The sequence below is a fragment of the Ylistrum balloti genome, unplaced genomic scaffold, assembly GCF_031769215.1.
Source record: "Ylistrum balloti isolate Yb309-2 unplaced genomic scaffold, AGI_CSIRO_Ybal_v1 Utg369614, whole genome shotgun sequence".
Taxonomy (NCBI): Eukaryota; Metazoa; Mollusca; class Bivalvia; order Pectinida; family Pectinidae; genus Ylistrum; species Ylistrum balloti.
In genome coordinates, this window is record NW_026781888.1 from 271,143 (window position 1) to 287,921 (window position 16,779).

The window sequence follows — 16,779 nt, forward strand, 5'->3', positions numbered from 1 at the left end:
AGAACCAAAATATGAAATTTGAGAAAGATCTATCCATAACTTTTACTTTTACTTATCCATAACAAGTGTTGGTTATGATTAAAAAGTATTGGTTACAGACAGACGGACGGACCACGGATGCACGGCATTAGCTCACCATCTGCTGTTGGTAGGCACAAAGCAGGGATGTGGTTAACATTATTTTCTCCACATCTCCCTCCCCATATAAACTGGCAAGGACATAAAGAAGGTAAAAGCTCACAGATATTAAATGAACAGTAATATTTTACATTGTGTTTTATTTGTAGATAGGAAAGTGCTTTAAGAAGATCAACGATACACATTTGACAGTCTTAAAGATGCTTATGGTTCATACAGTGCGGTCAACACTCATCTGACTTTAGATATCTCATCTACTTCAGACAAACCACCTAACTTTTGTTCAGTACAACACTCGAGATAGGAGGCGAGACACTCAGGTAAGACCTAAATGACACACATGAATACCTTTTGCGCACTAGTAACACAGGTGTGTCTCAGGAAGAGTATTGATCTGCGAGACCAGACGGTTGAAAACTAGGTTGAGGTTTAGACTAGGGACACAGTCTATTGTGACTGTATGAATACACTACATGAAGAACCCTTGTCAACTTGAGTTAGTCAACAATTACATTCCTACAGCTCCGATGACTCTTATGCCTAGCTTTTAAATGGCCCAGTGTTAAAGCATTACAACATATCTGCCAGCATTTTAGAATATGAGACTGATATTTCAAACTGAGTCCCAGTTCAGCAAACTTGGATATTGTACTTGCATTTTGAACTACCTGCTTTTGACAACCCAAAACCAAAAGGCATGGTTGATCTTTCTAAATGACTAATCAAATAACTGGTGCTGATGTTACAATGCAATAAAGACATATTTAGATTCAATGTGTTCAACCTTCATAGAATTACAGGTGGTCACTATTGATACATATCTACAGCCAGTAATTGTCCACTGAAGACTGGTCACCAATCTTTTGTGAGAATGTCACTGATCGCCAATCTTTTGTGAGAATGTCACTGATCACCAGTCTTTTGTGAGAATGTCACTGATCACCAACCTTTTGTGAGAATGTCACTGATCACCAGTCTTTTGTGAGAATGTCACTGATCGCCAGTCTTTTGTGAGAATGTCACTGATTGCCAGTCTTTTGTGAGAATGTCACTGATCGCAAGTCTTTGGTGAGAATGTCACTGATCGCCAGTCTTTTGTGAGAATGTCACTGATCACCAACCTTTTGTGAGAATGTCACTGATCACCAGTCTTTTGTGAGAATGTCACTGATCGCCAGTCTTTTGTGAGAATGTCACTGATTGCCAGTCTTTGGTGAGAATGTCACTGATCGCCAGTCTTTTGTGAGAATGTCACTGATCGCAAGTCTTTGGTGAGAATGTCACTGATCACCAATCTTTTGTGAAAATGTGGCAGTCTATGGATATAATTTTTTCGTCAAATCTCCCAACTTTAGTAGGAATCATCCTGGGGAATAGCCCCAGGTGACCTTTGTCCAGAAGAGTCCACCAGACTTGACCAGGGCATTGACCAAATGACCTAAATATTAGGGACTAGAAAATCAATAACACAAACTGGAACACAGCCTCTTGGTGATTGATGTAGCTCTCTAGCCTTTGATTGCTTTTCTTACCAAACAATTAAAATGATCAATATAAAAATGTTATCACCTTCAGCAATATATCAAATGTATCATATTATGTACAAATCAAATTTTCGACATACAGAGAATAAGCTGATTTCAGTAGAACCACCACTCCCCTACCAAACCTTTGTTATGTTTGTGGGGGTGGCTTGGGGGTGGGTGTTAAACAAATAACTATAAATTCAATTTTCAATACTAAAAAATTGATAATAGAAATGATACCAAATAAAAAATAATCTGCCAAACAGTTACACACATTTGAGCTAACAATTCCCCCAACTGAACAGCCAGAAGGCTCATCTAACAGTTCGTATTGATGCATAACCTTGCTTTTCAAACCTTTCAGACTTCAGTAGCTGCTGTGATGAGCAATATTCACTCTCCCACCCTTCAGCCTTCAGTAGCTGTTGTGATGAGCAATATTCACTCTCCCACTCTTCAGTAGCTGTTGTGATGAACAATATTCAATCCCCCACCCTCTGACTTCAGTAGCTGTTGTGATGAACAATATTCACTCTCCCACCCTTCAGCCTTCAGTAGATGTTGTGATGAGCAATATTCACTCTCCCACCCTCTGACTTCAATAGCTGTTGTGATGAGCAATATTCACTCTCCCACTCTTCAGTAGCTGTTGTGATGAACAATATTCAATCCCCCACCCTCTGACTTCAGTAGCTGTTGTGATGAACAATATTCACTCTCCCACTCTTCAGTAGCTGTTGTGATGAACAATATTCAATCCCCCACCCTCTGACTTCAGTAGCTGTTGTGATGAACAATATTCACTCTCCCACCCTTCAGTAGCTGTTGTGATGAGCAATATTCACTCTCCCACCCTTCAGCCTTCAGTAGCTGCTGTGATGAGCAATATTCACTCTCCCACCCTTCAGTAGCTGTTGTGATGAGCAATATTCACTCTCCCACCCTTCAGACTTCAGTAGCTGCTGTGATGTCCAATATTCACTCTCCCACTCTTCAGACTTCAGTAGCTGTTGTGATGAATAATATGCACTCTCCCACTCTTCATTAGATGCTATGATGGAAAAATTTGATCAACTCTTTATAAATGAATCATATGCTTATTTAACTACTGGGAGCTTTTAGTAGTTTTATCGACTTGAATAGTTATCTGCTTGGAAATAATCATGATGACTTCTTGATAATTTAATTTTAAGTTCTTTGCTAAAGTATGCTGGAGCTAAATGATACAGAAAAATCATGCTACAGGCCTTAATGGAACCATTCATGGTCATCCATATCATTCAATGGTCAAAGATATTGATAATTGGTTCTACAAACGAAACATGACTTCACAAATTTCAAGATATATGCTATATCTTTCATACGCAGACTAGACTGCGTAAAAGAGTTTGTTCCCTATTTTTTTTAGTGTAACCTTATTTATACAACAAAAATTAACCTACGGTAATGATACCATGACTTTGAGTCAGAGGTTAGCCCCTGGGCTTACTGCAGGACCCATACATTAACCCTAGAAAGAATCAATGTCAAATATCCAAGAATTTCGTTCACATGTTCTGTAGCTAATAAAAAAAAGACTGTTACAAAAATTTATTTCCAACATAACTGCCTATTGACCCTTGAAACATCTGAACACCGTGAGCTTGAAAATCAGGTCAAGGACATTAAATAAAACAGACTTCAAGGTGTCTCCGGTCTTCACAAAAGTCATTAGCACACCTCAGCAGGTGAGCTTAACGTGAGGAAACATTTAAATGTATGAAAATCTATAGATGAAAAAGGTCTCGGATACAAGTGTGTTTGTAATGGTAACCATGGCAGCTAATTTGAACAGAAAATATTCTCAGTCACTAATAAGGATCAATGCATTGCATATTACTGCATAGTTGTTTAATCTTAATTGGCTAATACTTCCCAAAAGTAGAGACCATCTGTCTAGAGTTGTTAATAAGCAGGAATGGTAATACAGGTAATTAGCTCAAGTCAGGAAATAGATTATTACAGTAAATAATAATGAGGTTAACACTGGTTAAAGAGGAAATTTTTCTTACTGCACAACACAAATGAAAAATTATTGAATTTTCCTGTCAATGATATGAAATATAACTGTTGTTAACAAGAATACAGTGTCTTTCCATTTAAAAGGACTATCTCAACCAGAATTGTTGTTTCAGAAGTTTCCATTCTAGAAGAATTGATATTTTCACTGCAAATGCTGGTTGATTGGTCAAAAACGAGTGAATATATCACAAGATGTTTTCATTGTGAATCCTTCCATTTCAATATAAGTGTAATAAAAATGTGAAGTAATTTAGTACCTGTCTTGTGATTACTGCTTCCCATCATAATTAAGATTAATTTTACCTGTATATGGATACCTGTGAAAATTCAGTGCAATTCACACAGTATTGCTTGCATACAATCTTTTGGGTGGGGCACTAAATCCTTCTATTGTGCAGTGTCTACTTTATGGTTCAAAGGATGTGACTCTAGTCTTTGCAGAACATAGCCATCTTTTTTATCAGGCCAATTTGACGCATCAATTTATCAATTACACTATTCGGTGTTGGCAGGCGGTAATGCATCACAAAACGTTCATTACGCGGCAAGAACAGCTCCAATACATTCGTGATGCCATACCGGGACTGCCGACAAACCACCTTCATCTCCACGGCGACAACAAACACTCACAGTTATAAATAGCACTGATGTCATTCTTGGGAAAAGTGATGCTGATTTTTCTCTTTCCATCAATAGAGTACATTCGAGTGAGAGACAGATCAGAGATTACCTCCGATTTCACAGCAATAAATTCATCAAACTGAATAGGAAGCTTTATCATTAAAAGATCTGCAACATTAAATTCATGTTCACTCATTGTTCCGCAAATTTATGTTCTCAAAGACTTTCCTTTGACGCACATGTTTATTAATAGTTTAAAGACCACTAGTTTCTTTTAGCTGAGCAACAGGTCATATTAAAAAATTTAGAAAAATAGCAAAACAAGATCTATTTAGCAAAGAAAACATTCTTGTGGATGCTTGATATTTTTGAGAATGAGGACCTAAAATAATTTTAACAGAAATGTTTTGTTATAAACAAAACTTGATCTACCTTGCTAACCAAACCAGAAACTGTGAAAGCTTTTGAATACATAAATTATAAACCCACTTGTGTTGTATTCTGACACCTACTAAGCAAGCAATTGTGATTATAAATTATTCAAAAATCGATTCTGTCTCGCCAACAGACATGATCAGACGATACAGCAACACACAACCTAAAATATGCTGATATTACAAAACCATCAGGTAGCACACAGGTAAGTTCAGCCGTAGCAACATAGCCACGGGTGTTTTTATTGATGAATACTGACTAGGACAATTGTTTGGGTCGAAGACATTAAATCCATCTGTTAACGTAAATATGGGAAATATCTGATAGCTATTAAAATACTTTCCCGACTATTCATTAAGCATCTAATCTGTCTCATTGTATCTTTGATAAGCTCATTTAAAAAACACTTGCAATGAATCTATTTATAGAAATATATCAGAAGTTTTATGGACAGACCAGTTTAATCAATTCAGCAACTACTAGGTTTTAGGAGGTGTAAGTCCCTGCACTTGTTGGTCTAGAACCCTATACCATATATCAATACTTTTCCTTGCCCATTCCATTTCTAAAATTGTTTGGATTTTTGAAGATGTGAATGAAATCCTGAGCTATGGTAAAAAAATCATCTAACTTATCAACAGAAATGTTTTCCTGTCAAAATTTTATCTTAGTTGTAAACTAGTTTTATGTTTGAGGTTTTTATCTTCAAATTGGTTTTTGTTGATGGAATGGAGTAAAATTGTGTTCTACATTTTGTTAAAAATCTCAAACATATCACTCAAATATCCCCATCCCCCTTTCAATTATATGAACACAAATGTTAGTTTTTTAATATCAAAACTGAGTGGCATCTACTTTCATGTCAGTTCTGCTGTCTGGGTCAAAATAACCCTGGGACAGAAACTGTATATAAAATTACAGTGGTTGTCATGTGATGATGAATCTGTGCTGTCGGGTGGCTAACGAGAGGTCCGATAGCGCCAAAGGAATCCTGAAGTATTGATTTAATTACCTGTCCTTATCATAAATACAATTAGACAGACAAGTGAAATAAATATACCAACCCGGAAATATGCGACACATAATGTGCAAAAAGTTAAAAGAGATAACCTGATACAATCAATCAATATGTCTGCACCGACAAATTCTAGCTTCATCAATCGCATAAAATCAATTAAGCTGAATGGCCATACGTTGCATGGAATAGCAATTTCTTGTGTAAATTTCACCACATAAAAATGTTTCCGTTTCACACAAAACTTGTCAGATTTGGTTCAAGTAACTGGCAAAGACCTACAGGTACTGTACCCAGAATCAATTAAGTGTCCAGCTCTCCCGCTATAGAACACTCAGCTAGATCACCATAAAAACCTTTATTGGGTAGAAACTGACATTAATACGAAGGGTTTATAGGTAAATCAGGTAGATTCCTTGTCTCCTTGACCAGCCCAATGGCCACAAGACTTGGTTAATGACTACAGCATGTGACTGACAGAGTGTCACACGACCAAATAAAATCTTACTTAGGGTCTTTTTTAGTGACGCAAACAGGAGTTCGTCGGGAGGCCTTATCTTTCGAAGGGTTTTTACATCATCAACAGCAGTAGTGGACACAATTTATATCTTACTGTGTATTCATCAAGCCAGTATTTATCTTACTGCTGGATCAACATCAATAGTGGGGAGGTCTTTTTTACTGGGGTCCAACCTCATTAGTGGGCAGGTTTTATCTGATTGAAGGTTGATATCAGTTGTGGACAGGTTTTCACCTTACTAGGGGGTCTAATATCAGTAGTGGACAAGTGTTAATCTTATTGGGGGTCTAACGTCTATAGTTGTTGTCATCAGTTGTGGGCAGTTTAATTGGGGATAAACATCAGTTGTGGACAGTTAAATGGGGGATTTATGGACAACTTAATGGGGGATTAACATCAGTTGTGGGCAGTTTAATGGGGGATTAACATCAGTTGTGGACAGTTAAATGGGGGATTATGGACAACTTAATGGGGGATTAACATCAGCTGTGGACAGTTTAATGGGGAATTAACATCAGTTGTGGACAGTTAAATGGGGGATTTATGGACAACTTAATGGGGGATTAACATCGATTGTGGCCAGCTTAATGGGGGATTAACATCAGCTGTGGACAGTTTAATGGGGAATTAAAATCAGTTGTTGACAGAATTAAAGAATTAGACTTTTTAAAATTATTATGGTTCAACTTCAAGAACTTCACTTTGAATGGTGGATTCAACACCACAAAATAGATAACATTGAACCAGTAAAGGATTTTGTTTGTTCTCTTTACCATGAGAATTTGAATACTTTTTAAATTACTCTTCCTTGCCTTTATATTTGGTCTCTGTATGAATAGCATGTGTAGAACAATTCTGTATGGAGTAAGGTGTTTAGGTAGTGGAATCTGTTGCCTGACTGATGTTCCATTGGGATCACTATGCCATCACAAACAGTTACGGAGGTAAGAAGGTAGCCATCTTTGTTAGGACTTCACTCCCAATCATGTCGGGCTGTCAGGCCAATGTTTACAAGCCCCGTGATGGGAAGAGTGAAATGAATTTGGTAATAAAGCGTCAGCCCCAGAGAGTGGTTCATGCAGACATTTATTACTGCTGTCCTGATTGTGTTTCTAAAATGATTTTTGAAAGATGTTTTTTTTCGTAATGATGACAGAAATGTCATCCAGGCATTCAGGGAAGTAGCTTGTTCTATTATGTATTACATAATATCCGGCATTACTTGTTGATGATTTGTACGTAATTTTGATTTGTCAGTTATTGGTCTAATTGAGAAAAGTTCCTATATTCCAGATTTCAATCAACAATTTAAATTCTCTTACTAATTAAGAAAAAATAAAATGAAATATTTTCCTGTTATATCCTTGAAGTTTTTTGCTCCCAGAAATGAACACGGACATTCACCAAATGTCACACTGTGACAGTGACAAAATTGGCTGTTACTATGACAAATCTTCCGTCATTTTTTGCCGGTGTCCATCCGTTGTTGCGGCCAGACAGGCTGAACGTGACTCTGATTTCCATTCCCGCGGGAGATCCTCAGAGCCGCCACAACGGGCTCGGGAGATCAGAGATAGACCCACGTATCAGCTGCCCTCACCGGCCAATAATACAGCACACAATCGCCAAGACAACTGATAGAGGGAGGGCTGGAGAAATAAGACGGGTCTAGACTCCATATTGATTAATTATAGATTGTGTGTGTGCCTGGACAGCTAAGTCACAAGGTGACAGATGTATGCGGTAATTCACTCTCCTATTCTCTCTTTTTAAACAGCTCACATCCAAAAACTAATTTGTTAGAATTTTAATGGCCTCACACCAAGATACTTTGTATTGCTACACATCATTTCTAGTAATGATTTCCCTTGCAAAAAAATACATTGAAAGATATACTTCAGTTTTAATTACCATCATAATCTCACATTTCATAATCTTATATTCTTTGAAATTAGTGTCATTTAGTGCATAACAAAGTTGTTATGAATGAATCTATTCAAACTGCAAGTCTTGCAATTTAACTTTTTGCAACCAACTCAATCATATTCTATAAAATTAGACATGAACATTTGAAATAAATATACATATAAATCTATTAATATAAACAAATAAAGCACTTTGTAAAACTATTAAACACAGCCCAAACATTGTATGCTTCTTGCTCTCTGGTGTATTCCCTTCCCAAACTCAAAAATCCTTCAATTTTTCAATGCTTGTCAATACAAATCATGGGATAAAAAGACACATCCTGATTACAGACAACATATTGATTATAAACAGAATTTAAACTGACCTTTGCAAGTGAATATTAAAACAGACAATCATATTGAGATTACCTTAGTTAAAAAAAAAGTCAGGTAAAATGGGAAAAATGGTTTGAAATATTTTTACAGCCCATTAGAGATTAGACTCACCTATAGAAGTTTCGCAACTGGACATTTTGATAATTACCTATGATGTAAGTCTAAGTACTTAAAGGCATAGTCACTATAAGACTGAGCCCAACATAGAGTTACTTCCCTTATTACTATTTATAAGCATATTCATTAAGAACAATCAACTACTTTTGTTTGAAAATCTACATCAAATTAATTAGGTGGCGTGGGGGGTAGGGATGGGGAAGGGTAAGTTTGGGGGAGGTTTGCAATCCTTTTCTTTGAAGAATTCTGTGGTATAAACAAGAAATTCACAAGTCAAAAATATGCACAATGAAGAAATAATAATATATGGAGGTCAGAGAGGTCAATAACAGTGGTATAATAATAACCTAAAGCCTTATCACCAGATTTACGGTGGTGATGTCTGCGAAACACCAAACTTATGCATAACATACAAGATAAAAAGTCTTATACATAATATAACTCAGGACAGCTGTTGTTTATTCAGTATTACAGAAACTGATAGATGACTTCATTCACTATGCTTGACTGGCCACGACAGAAATATGCATAAAACACCAGACACATTGGACATCTTTGCAGCTCCTGTAATGCATAAAACTGTAACTGACCCACTCATCATGATGTCGATTACTTTGTGTAATGTCAACACATCCATTTATATTAACCTAACAGTATTACACCAAACTTTTCTAGGTTAAGTACATATACTATGTTTTTCAGATTTTCAGTCTGAATTATTTTTCTTGTGAATGGGCATGCAGCTTATATGAGCAAAAAAAAAAAAATATTAAAAACCTGCAGAATGAGAAAAAAATTGAATCATACTAGCATGAGATGATACCATGGTTTTTGCAAGTACCTGCCCACCAAGTGCTTGTGACTGAAACAGATTGTGTAGAACCAGCACTCGCAATCGTATGTAGGGTAGTTAGGTTATTGCAATATAATAACATTCTCAAGGATATGATTGGTCATGTTTTAATATGAATCTCAACAATATCTTCACAACTTTTGTGGTTGTTTCACAGCAACTGCAAGAATGCATGAAGTTTAAAACACCTTGGGCTCGAAACCGATCACTTCTTCAAACCGAACAAAATAGCAACGTACGAATAGACATCCTCTTATCATTGTAATACTGATCCCTCTTAATTCTGCATACCAAATAATTCGAAACGAAGGAAAATACTAAAAATCAATTCTAAAAACCAGCCTTCCCTCGACGAACAAGATCCGAGTTCCGACAACGGACCATGAAATCAACACCAGTGGTGACAAGTTGAACAAGCTTTGCCCCCAACGCGTATGCCTGTCACCGGTAGGCTTTGTACATTGTAAATATTCTGATCGGGAGGATTTTAATAAACATTATGGAAGGTTATCTGCAGTGACAAACAGAAACCATATCAAATGAGTCTGTCGTTTCACCAAAGTGAGTAAAGACTACAGATAAAGGGAAGATAAGCACTGATAAAGAGCCAGAAAGCCACAGTTTCGTATCTAAATCATGGGTCCTAGAATAATGTCATTTCAACACATACAGAAAGGAAATATTATTAGAATGTTATTTTAGAAGATAACTATTTAAACTGATCAACAAAAACATAAAAATTCATTAAATACAGCTGTCGGTAACACTTTCAAACAAACTGATCATCCTTCCCAATCTCTCACAGAGTGCATTGCAATGCCCCATAACACCTCTGTAAAGGTCTCGCGTCATTTCAAGATCCTTGAAATGTATGCATAATTTTTCTCTCTTTTGTTATGTTATTTTGGAAATGGTTGTTTTTTCTTCTGGAAAATGACTTCTTTTAGTTTAAATGGTTATAAACTAATTGAATTATATCATGGAAGATCATTTATGAGTAAACACTCACTAATCGTCATTTTTTTTCGTTTTTGAACTTTTTTGACTACCAATGTATTCATGAGACAGATGTTGGTATTCTGTGACATCAGTGATAACTAGTGGTTAGCTATTGTATTGACAAATAACATTTAAAAAAGTCCAAATGTTTTTTACGCTGATCAATCGCCTACAAAACAGTCGACAGATGTTTCCTACATTTGTGTTGTCAGGGATGCCACCATATTTTTGCACGATGTCAAACTTTGACCTACTTGGAGGTCAACTAGTGGTAGTCCATGAGCCATTTACAGAGGTGTATTGTGACTGTTAAGGAACAACAACTCTGGTAGAGGTTGCATCAGACTGGGGTTACATTAGGTTGTACATTTTTTCCCCCACAATTTGCTGCACTTCTACAAAATGAACCCTCCCTAAACTGATCAAATATTCATGTCCCATGCATGGTTGGTTTGGAGAAGTTCAAAAGTATGTGGATCAAAGTGAAAAAAATTGATAAAACCTTACAAATATGGTATATTCCAAATTGGAACACTGGAAAAGATCCTATATAAAATTTTGGCTTTCTTGTTATAAAGTTGCTACAAATAAATCTGAGATCAAGTTTATTCTGAAAATCTGCGTGTGTCATCTTAAAGTAAGTGACCATTTACTCAAATCAGATTTATGACGAGAGATACAGTGGACAACACTAGAAAGACAAGCTTAATTGCTTGAACAAATGGCGCACTGATAAAATCCTGCAGGAGTTCCTTATGTAAATAACATCCTTATGAATATTCAACATATTCCTCAGGCTGATTTCTAAAAAACATTCCTCTGTCTTCATATGTTGCTATTAGTTTCCTTTTTCGTACAAATATATTTCATATCATCGATGTTTGTTTAAATGTTCCTTCATTTTGACTGACTAAATAGCAAGAAATTTAAAGTTATATCAATGATTTTTAAGCTGAAAGCGAAAGTTTGAACATGAGGAAGTTGTGATAAGATATGAGATGAATTGCTACAATGATGTAGATGTCTGACCAAGTACACATGACCCTAATGGTGTAGACAGGGGGATTACTGAAGAGCTCCATCAAGGGGAGGTAATACAGACAAGTCTTCTATTGATGTTTAAATTAAGCAGGACACACCGAAGTATCATTCCTCAGGGATTCAGACCAATTTCTTTGGAGAGTTGAGAATCAAAGAGACTATAAAGAATCTAGTCTACATTTTCTGAGATACAAATCTCATACTTCAGAACACACCTCTTTTTCTGAATAGATCTCATTACAATGTGAACAAGCAGAACTTAATAATGATGGACATACTCTACTCTAATTATCACTTTGAAGAAAGAACTTCTTCATGGATATTTAGACTTTGGGAATTAAGATATTGTTCAACTGAAATTGAAAAATGTCAAAACTGTTGCAGAACAGACAACAGACATGTTCAATACATTTTTCAAATATCTGTACAACATAACATTTCAAAGGCAGAAAACTTTAACTATGTAAACATTTATATATTAACATCTAAACCATTCACATTAAAGAAAGTGGAAATCAAATACCCCAAAACTGTTCTAGGAAAATGCATCCTCCACCTAAACTCTTAGTACTTAAAAGATATATATTTTTCCAAGAAGCAAAGTGGATTTGACTTTTCAAATGTTGGAATACATTAAGCAATTGATAAAGCTGATGAAATAGAAAATTAACCTGTCAGTTGTTTCACAAAAGTCCTAATGTACCACGGTGTAATGACCTTTTCATCCAACTTAAATCAAATTATCCATGGAGTCTTCTATAGGTAAACCATTAGAATGACACTTTGTTGAGTATATACTAACAGATTTCAGGGTATTTTACACACATTTTATGTTGGTATATGTATTGATGTGGTAAAGCACGATCTAACTCAAAGTCTGACCCAAAATGATGGCTATAAAGCTGTTGAAGTTGGTGCTCTGTCCTGTCTTTCATTTAACCTATCATTTAACATGAAAAATCATGTCAGCATTGCACTGCCTGATACACCAAAACAACATTAGTCTGTTTCAGTGTGCACTGCCTGATAGGCCAAAACAACATTAGTCTGTTTCAGTGTGCACTGCCTGATAGGCCAAAACAACATTAGTCTGTTTCAGTGTGCACTGCCTGATAGGCCAAAACAACATTAGTCTGTTTCAGTGTGCACTGCCTGATACACCAAAACAACATTAGTCTGTTTCAGTGTGCACTGCCTGATAGGCCAAAACAACATTAGTCTGTTTCAGTGTGCACTGCCTGATAGGCCAAAACAACATTAGTCTGTTTCAGTGTGCACTGCCTGATACACCAAAACAACATTAGTCTGTTTCAGTGTGCACTGCCTGATACACCAAAACAACATTAGTCTGTTTCAGTGTGCACTGCCTGATAGGCCAAAACAACATTAGTCTGTTTCATTGTGCACTGCCTGATAGGCCAAAACAACATTAGTCTGTTTCAGTGTGCACTGCCTGATACACCAAAACAACATTAGTCTGTTTCATTGTGCACTGCAGGAGGAATAGAGTTTTTATTTCCCCTATTGTGGAGTAGGATATCAAAGAATTTGCTATATTTCCCTATTGGACCCCACCCCTGTCGCCTTAGGGGACCCCCAAGACCCAGTGTTTATACAAAATTGGTTTTCTTCACCCAAGGATGCTTTAGACCAAATTTAAGCAAAATCAAATAATTTGTTTGGTGAATATAAAAATGTAACAGAACTAAATATAACTTTCACTGGCCAAAACAATAATTTGTCTCGTTTCTGTAATCAAAGATTGGCTGTAAACCCAAAATGAGACAAAAGTCACCACTACTGACCAGAAAGTTCACCTGAAAGGTAGCTATGGCTTGCAGAACACACAAACTTTATAATCGGTTGAATTAGGGCTTCACAGCTGTGAATCAAGAAAAACCAAAATTGTGTGAAGATTAAGTACCAGAAAAACAAACACATTACAATTTCTATCAAAATGTCATGACAGTTGCTCCATCCAAGGACAAGGGACGAGAGTCAAATAATTTCTATAGGTGTACCTTTACTATCCTGGAGCGCAAACATCTCTAAGACTATTAAAGTTAATAGGTCTCCATTATGGAAAGTTTGGTTAGTTTAATTTCCAAAAGCCATTTCTCCTGCCTTATCATTCCCATTATTAACACAGCTGGTCCTTATCGTTTTCATCACTGTACCTACCAGATTATAAAACCGGCTTTAATAATTGATTGATAAATATTATATTAAAGTGATGACCAAGTTCTAACAAAGAGTAAACAACTTGAAGAGAACTTGTGTATACAATAGAAATATATATTGATATAGTATCAAAGCTATGTTGTGAAAAAGATATCACACACGTGGCTCAGAAAAAATAATCCTTCAATAAGATAACAATACATGATGGAATGTAATCCACATCGCCACCATATGTAGACACTATATATATGATTTTCCTATTTTTGAATAATTCATGTATGGTTGTTGTGGATGTATCATTGGATATTCATATCGTCTAGAGCTGCAGTCGCTGTAATGTTTCATCAATAACATATCTGATATTTTTCATTTTCAAAACTCAGTAAATATTGACATCTAAATGATTGAGCACAATTTTATACATTTTGATTACTGGTTGATTAGAAATGAACATTCAAATATTTCTTAAAGTCAGATGTTTTACTTTTTACTTTGAAAAACACGAGAGAAATAAGACAAAAAGTCAGGATGTGATTAAGAGTTAACTGTGATACCTGCTTTCAGTACGCCCATTAATATTTCTGTAAAATATGATAAACATAACTTACCTTGAAATTCTGTTCTGCACTCTGACCACGGTGACAGTTCCAGTGATGCACTGTAAAGAAAACAGAAGTGTTATATCAAAGCTGCCTTCACTGTATTACATATAACAGGTGATCCACAGTCGCTAACGATCAGGATCTACTACCATTGAGTGGTCAGAAGTGTACAATCTCCCTCCAGTTTCAAAACAACTGAAAGGATCAACTCTAAATGACATTAGACACAATGCTATAAAAACAATGGATGGGTCACCTACAAATTGGCAAATTTTCCAATTCAATTTTGTAGAAATTTTTCAATACCTTTAAAAAAAGGCTGTGGTGATTACTATTAAGAAATTTATTTGGCTGGTAAAATGATTACCTAGAATCTAGAGACACATATCTCATTTTTATTGTGTAGTTTTTGTACTTTTGTAGATTAAATTTTTTGTTTCAGACAAAGCAATGGACCCTGGAGATCTACAGAATTATTGTGTGGCTCTGTTGGAGGGATCAAATGCAGGCAGCACAGGCGACAAACTTAACCAACCTCCCCTATTGTGTAAATTTACTCAAATGTCCATCTTCTTTTACTTCATTTTCGTATTAGCAAGAAATTGAATTTATAACTCTGTGAAAAAAACTTTTGATATCTCTTTACGTGGCACTTGGGAAACTTTGTAGATACAATTAAGCTCAGTCAGACTACTGTTTATTAAATAGCCACAGAAAAGTCGTTTTATAATCATATTTATGAAAATGCTCAATTCTTTTTTATTATGCAATTGACCATATCAATAATTGTATTGTACGTTAATGAAATTATTGTATATGCGCTATGTATTTTTTGTGTAAATCACGAAAGGCTAGATTTGCCCTACCATGCAATAAAAGGCACATTTTCCTTTAATCTTTCTAGTCTGTCTGATACCCACACACTTCCAGCAGTCTACAGACGGCGATAAAAATTTACTGCGATACTTGTTTTCACTACACCCATTTCTGGCCCTATATCAAGATTGTCTCCCCCTGATAAATATCTTTATATACCCAAAAAGAACAAGGAGTCTGATAAAACAGGCCATATAAGCACTCCCAGGAGATTCCAGCTTCAGTATAAATGTCTTTTCTCTTTTCGTATATTGGGACGGACTCTCCACTGACGTTGTCGATCTTCCTTGGTCCTCTCCTACAGGATAGCCGAGAGCAGTGAAAATGCATGTATCAAGTCCCAGACTCTATTGGTTACGTGTCAAATATGGCTAGTTCTTCAATTTTTCATTGAGAGATTGTTTTTTTCCCTCCTAGCCCAAACACTAATACATCTGTTCTTTCGATTCTTCATTGAAAAATAGGTTTTATCCCCCGTAGCTCATGCGTATGCCCAGGACAGGCCATTTAATCAATTTTTTATTGAGAGATTGCTTTCCTTCTTTGAACTTGAAGACCTCTTATATCTACATCGTAACATGTCAATGGCGTTTTTTTGTTTAACTTTTCATTCTCCTTTGCTTTCTTTGATAATGTTCTATAACACTATATTAATCATGAAATAATTCTCTTAAATATTGAAAATTTTGTTTTTAAGATATTTCTTTTCTGTAATTAATTTATCCTGTCTTGACCGATAAATATAAGAGATTTTGCAAGTTCAGTAAATAATTTCTATAACCTAATTTTTCAGCAGACTAAATTAATTTTTCAGTTCAGAAAACATTTCGTTGAACATTTTATAACAAAACAAGGTAATATGGGTAACATGTCGCTGGTGAAAGTAACTGGTGTAATCAAGGCCAAAACTCCACAATAAGAATATCAATCAATTAGCCAGCAGCTATGTCTCAGCCCAAGTAAAGCAAACCTATTGTACTATGATAGAAAAAAAATGTGATGGATCATATCTTAATGTTGCTTTACATGAGACCTGGCTATATTCAGTTTGAATCAGAAAATGAAACTAATCACAAAAAAGCTCAACTCCCCCCCACTCCCCCAAAACACAAAAGCTCAACTCCTCCCCCACTCCCCCAAAACACAAAAGCTCAACTCCCTCCCACTCCCCCAAAACACAAAAGCTCAACTCCTCCCCCACTCCCCCAAAACACAAAAGCTCAACTCCTCCCCCACTCCCCCAAAATGCAAAAGCTCAACTCCCTCCCACTCCCCCAAAACACAAAAGCTCAACCCCCCCCCCCAAAACACCCCCCCCCCCCCCCCCCCCCCCCAAAAAAAAAAAAAAAAAAAGTAACACAGATAGATCCATTATCTAATTCTTGGCCTGATCAAACTGTCATAAAGATTTGCTGTACTACAGACAACCTGCTGCAGCCTAATAATTCCGGCTTCAACAAATTAGCAAGAACTGATATCACTGTCAAAATA

At 36.1% G+C, this 16,779-nt stretch overlaps 1 long non-coding RNA gene across 1 annotated transcript in view; it reads right to left on the minus strand.

Moving 5' to 3' along the window:
- LOC132547525 (uncharacterized) overlaps nt 1-16,779 on the minus strand; it is a 50,062-nt gene that overhangs the window by 13,140 nt on the left and 20,143 nt on the right. Inside the window, exon 2 of the long non-coding RNA XR_009554122.1 lies at nt 14,419-14,468. This is a non-coding gene — a long non-coding RNA (uncharacterized LOC132547525). The remainder of the gene's footprint in view (nt 1-14,418; nt 14,469-16,779) is intronic.